We start from the raw sequence: 6,000 nt of genomic DNA on the forward strand, positions 1-6,000 counted from the left end.
TTTCAAAGAAACTTCCAGATGTCTTTGATTTCCCCTTGTCATTCCTTAGTAAAGAAGGCAGTAAAAGTTACTCTGGATCTATTGTCTTCAATTGACAGCCATAGTTTTGGTTCTGAAGCAAAGAGTGGGATCAAGGAAAATATTCCATTTACTTTGTGGTTTACAAACAGGAGGGCCCATGGATCTATTCTGGACTTGAAGCAGGTGAGCCCTGCTCTAAAGGTTCTTTGTTTCCAGATGGAAACTCAGTGAAAGCAGCGGATAGGGATAACTTCTCTTTTCAATAGATAGGCCTGAGGCCTAGCTCCATAATTCCCATTTGCCAAGAGCATCAAAGGTTTCTCCTCTCAAGGCACTGATTGAGTGTTTTCTGCAGAAGGGATTGGAGGGAGGGGCTGACATTTTGAATTTCTTCAAAGTGCAGGTGGCAGCAGTTTCCTATTATAAAGGTAAAGTATAGGGTGTCTCCTATCAGGTTACCTGGATGTTTTGCCTTTTGTTTATTTTTTGTTTTGAAAAGGAGTGAAGCCTCTTCATCTGCCAGTTTGGAAAGCCTTTCCGGCTTGGGACCTTAACTTGGTCTTGGCTTTGTTTATGTAAGCCTCCCTTTGAACCCATAGAGCCTATACGGTGAAGGACTTGATTCTTAAATCCTGTTTCCCTGTACGTACCCGGATCAGTCCAGACCGCTGGGTTATGCCTCCCTTCCAGCAGATGGAGACTGATGTTCAAGATGTATTTCAGAACTTCAGGCATTATCTTGTCGAGACCTTTTTGAGTTTTTCAATGGCTGGGGTTTCGATTTAGACAGTCCATCTTTGTTCGCCAAAGGTAGCTTCTCCTTTTCCCTTGGATCAGTGAGTTGTATCTCCTGGATGTTCATAGAGTCCTGCTCAGATATTTAGAAAGTAATTATTTTGTCCCATTTTTATTCCCCTGGTCAAAAGAAGGGAGAAGTGGTTTCCAAGATCACTTTGGTTACATGGATTAAGAAGCTATTGCATCAGTGTATTTCCTGAAGGGATTGTCTGTTCTTGAGAGATTTAGTATGCTCTACCAGGGCACAAGTTACCTTTTGGGAAGAACTTAATTTGATCCCTTCGGAATGATAGGGAGGATCAACTTGGTGGGGGTGTGGCACTTTATGTCCAGGAGGGTATAGAGTCCAACAGGATAAAGATCATACAAGAGACTAAATGCTCAGAATCTATACGGGAGGAAATCCCATGTGTGTTGGGTAAGAGTATTGTGATAGGAGTATACTACCGTCCACCTGGACAAAATGGTCAGACAGATGATGAAATGCTAAGAGAAATCAGGGAAGCAAACCAATTTGGCAGTGCAATAATAATGGGAGATTTCAGTTACCCCAATATTGACTGGGTAAATGTAACATCAGGACTTGCTAGAGATATAAAGTTCCTGGATATAATAAATGACTGCTTCATGGAGCAATTGGTTCAGGAACCAACAAGAGAGGGAGCAATTTTAGATTTGACAACAGTGATCATAACATGATCAAATTTAAACTAATAACTGGAAGGGGGACAAATAAATCTGCAGCTCTAACACTAAACTTTCAAAAGGGAAACTTTGATAAAATGAGGAAAATAGTTAGAAAAAAACTGAAAGGTGCAGCTGCAAAGGATTAAGTGTTCAACGGGCCTGGACATTGTTTAAAAATACAATCCTAGAAAGGTGGAAAGAAGGCAAAACGATTACCGTCATGGTTAAAAGGTGAGGTGAAAGAGGCTATTTTAGCCCAAAAAAAAATCCTTCAAAAATTGGAAAAAGGATCCATCTGAAGGAAATAGGATAAAACATAAGCATTGTCAAGGTAAGTGTAAAACATTGATAGACAGACGTTGGCCATAGAGGCAAAAACTCATAATAAAAACTTTTTAAAATATATCAGAAGCAAGAAACCTGTGAGGGAGTCGGTTGGATCATTAGATGACCGAGGGGTTAAAGGGGCTCTTAGGGAAGATAAGGCCATTGCAGAAAGACTAAATGAATTCTTTGCTTCCATGTTTACTAATGAGGATGTTGGGGAGATACCAGTTACGGAGATGGTTTTCAGGGGCGATGAGTCAGACGAACTGAACAAAATCACTGTGAACCTGTAAGATGTAGTAGGCCTGATTGACAAACTAAAGAGTAGCAAATCACCTGGATCGGATGGGATGCATCCTAGGGTACTGAAGGAACTAAAAAATGAAATTTCTGATCTATTAGTTAAAATTTGTAACCTATCATTAAAATCATCCATTGGCCACCCTCCAGTCTTCAGGTACAATGTAACCCCAATATTTAAAAAAGGCTCCAGGAGCGATCCGGGTAACTATAGACCAGTGAGCCTGACTTCAGTGCCGGTGAAAATAGTGGAAACTATTCTCAAGATCAAAATCGTAGAGCATATAGAAAGACATGGTTTAATGGAACACAGTCAACATGGATTTACCCAAGGGAAATCTTGCCTAACAAATCTGTTTCATTTTTTTGAAGGGGTTAATAGACATGTGGATAAAGGTGAACAAGTAGATGTATTGTATTTGGATTTTCAGAAGGCGTTTGACAAAGTCCCTCATGAGAGGCTTCTACGAAAACTAAAAAGTCATGGGATAGGAGGTGATGTCCTTTTGTGGATTACAAACTGGTTCATTATATATATAAATGATCTGGAAAGGAATGCGACGAGTGAGGTTATCAAATTTGTGGATGATACAAAATTATTCAGAGTAGTTAAATCACAAGCGGATTGTGATACATTATAGGAGGACCTTGCAAGACTGGAAGATTGGGCATCCAAATGGCAAATGAAATTTAATGTGGACAAGTGCAAGGTGTTGCATATAGGGAAAAATAACCCTTGCTGTAGTTACACGATGTTAGGTTCCGTATTAGGAGTTACCACCCAGGAAAAAGATCTAGGCATCATGATGGGTGATACTTTAAAATAGCTCAATGTGCTGCAGCAGTCAAAAAAGCAAACAGAATATTAGGAAGGGAATGTTTAATAAAATGAAAAATGTCATAACACCTCTATCGCTCCATGGTGAGACCGCATCTTGAATACTGTGTACAGTTCTGGTCGCCACATCTAAAAAAAGATATAGTTGCGATGGAAAAGGTACAGAGAAGGGCAACCAAAATGATAAAGGGGATGGAACAGCTTCCCCATGAGGAAAGGCTGAAGAGGTTAGGGCTGTTCAGCTTGGAGAAGAGACGGCTGAGGGAGGATATGATAGAGGTCTTTAAGATCATGAGAGGTCTTGAACAAGTAGATGTGACTCTGTTTACACTGTCGAATAATAGGACTAGGGGGCATTCCATGAAGTTAGCAAGTAGCACATTTAAGACTAATCTGAGAAAATTCTTTTTCACTCAATGCACAATAAAGCTCTGGAATTTGTTGCCAGAGGATGTAGTTAGTGCAGTTAGTGTAGCTGGGTTCAAAAAAGGTTTGGATAAGTTCTTGGAGGAGAAGACCATTTAACAGCTATTAATCAAGTTTACTTAGGGAATAGCCACTGCTATTAATTGCATCAGTAGCTTGGGATCTTCTTAGTGTTTGGGTAATTGCCCGGTTCTTGTGCCTGGTTTGGCCTCTGTTGGAAACAGGATGCTGGGCTTGATGGAACTTTTGGTCTGACCCAGCATGGCAATTTCTTATGTTCTTTAGAGACTTGTAAGGCAGCAACTCGGCTCTCCTTGCATTTCTTTTTCCAAACATTATAGAGTAGACATTTGAAGCAATCTGCCTCCTTTGGTGCAGACATACTGAGGGCAGGCTTAGTAGGCACCCTCCAGTGTAAGGATGTCTTGAGTACATCCCACTCATCTGGACTGGTCTGGTGGGGTGATAAAGTAAAACTTGGCTCTTACCTACTAATTTTCTTTCCTTGGGTCCTACCAGAGCAGTCCAGGATCACACCTGATTCTCATTAGCCGGGTTTTCCTGTGTGTTCATATCTTACTTTGGGGTGGGGATCTTTGCCTGCTGCGTTCAGTACTGCTGCTTTCTGTATTGGTGCCCTCCCTAAGGATTTGTGTTTTGTTTTTTTTTTTTTTATTTTCATCTATATGAAAAGGCTTCATGTTCAAAACAATCCTCTCTCCCGTGCAATATGTTGTATTTCATCATCCCTGGGGTGTGTAACAGCCTCCCCCTGAAGCAGTGAATTACATGTGTCCTGTTTATCTCAAGTTCTTTAAAGGCCTGTGCTACTGTATCCTGATGTTTGATGATGTTCTGTGATCTCTGGCCCATGTAGTGTCTAGAAATGAACCTTCTAGACTCTCTAGAGTGTGGTAAGGCATTTACTCAGAATCCAATCTACTTGGGATCCACTGCTCTGGTGTCTGGCTTAGTGTTCCTTGGTGCTGATGCTCTTTTGAGGGGAGATTAAATGGGGATGTGGAAGAAAGTGCCTAAAGGGAGGGGGGGGTGCTCCAGTTCCCTTCAGGTTTTTGTGCGGACTTTCTTGATTCAACAGAAGACTCCATGGAGGAGTTAAACATGTGGATAAAGGCAAACTGGTAGATGTTTATTTTATTTAGAGATTTTTATATACCGCGGCACGTTCAGAACATCACCTCGGTTTACAGCAAACAATAATTCAGCAACAAGCTTTACAATACATGTATTGTGCAGTTTAATATTTTAACAGGCTTTACAGTCAATTAGAAACTAGAACCATTTTTTAAAATAAATATCATTGACGTAATGTATTTGGATTTTCAGAAGGCTTTTGACAAAGTCCCTCCTGAGAGGCTTCTAAGAAAAGTAAAAAGTCATGGGATAGGTGGCGATGTCCTTTTGTGGTTTACAAACTGGCTAAAAGACAAGAAACAGAATAGGATGAAGTGGTCCTCGGGGAATCTGTATTGGGACCCTTTTCAATATATTTATAAATGGAAAGAAATACGACGAGTGAGGTAATCAAATTTGCAGATACAAAATTGTTCAGAGTAGTTAAATCACAAGCGGATTGTGATAAATTGCAGGAAGACCTTGTGTGACTGGAAAATTGGGCATCAAAATGGCAGATGAAATTTAATGTGGATAAGTGCAAGGTGATGCATATAGGGAAAAATAACCCATGCTGTAGTTACACAATGCTAGGGTCCATATTAGGTGCTACAACCCAAGAAAGAGATCTAGGTGTCATAGTGGATAACACATTGAATTCGTCGGTTCAGTGTGCTGTGGCAGTCAAAAAAGCAAACAATGTTGGGAATTATTAGAAAGGGAATGGTGAATAAAACTGAAAATGTCATAATGCCTCTGTATCGCTCCATGGTGAGACCGCACCTTGAATACTGTGTACAATTCTGGTCGCTGCATCTCAAAAAAGATATAGTTGTGATGGAGAAAGTACAGAGAAGGGCAACCAAAATGATAAAGGGAATGGAACAACTCCCCTATGAGGAAAGACTAAAGAGGTTAGGATTTTTCAGTTTGGAGAAGAGACGACTGAGGGGGGGATATGATTAGAGGTGTTTAAAATCATGAGAGGTCTAGAATGGGTAAATGTGAATCAGTTATTTACTCTTTCGGATAATAGACTAGGGGGCACTCCATGAAGTTAGCATGTGGCACATTTAAAATTACTCTGAGAAAGTTCTTTTTCACCTAGCACACAAACTCTGGAATTTGTTGCCAGAGGATGTGATTAGTGCAGCTGGGTTTAAAAAAGGATTGGATAAGTTCTTGGAGGAGAAGTCCATAATTAATAGCAGGTCAAGTTGACTTAGAAAATAGCCACTGCTATTACTGGCAACAGTAGAAAGGGATAGACTTAGTTTTTGGGTACTTGCCAGGTTCTTATGGCCTGGATTGGCCACTGTTGGAAACAGGATGCTGGGCTTGATGGACCCTTGGTCTGACCCAGTATGGCATGTTCTTATGTGTGTGTAAAGAAATTTGTTCATGTTTTGTGGACAGACCAGGATCTGAGATAAAACCAGGAAAGATTTTCCATTGATCTATGTAAATTT

The 6,000-nt window shown here is 40.4% G+C and overlaps 1 protein-coding gene across 4 annotated transcripts in view; it reads left to right on the top strand.

The window, feature by feature from the left end:
• The window catches only part of TROAP (trophinin associated protein), a 112,892-nt gene that overhangs the window by 39,232 nt on the left and 67,660 nt on the right, over positions 1–6,000 (top strand). The window lies entirely within an intron of this gene.

This window comes from Rhinatrema bivittatum, chromosome 3 (assembly GCF_901001135.1).
Source record: "Rhinatrema bivittatum chromosome 3, aRhiBiv1.1, whole genome shotgun sequence".
In the NCBI taxonomy this organism is placed as follows: Eukaryota; Metazoa; Chordata; class Amphibia; order Gymnophiona; family Rhinatrematidae; genus Rhinatrema; species Rhinatrema bivittatum.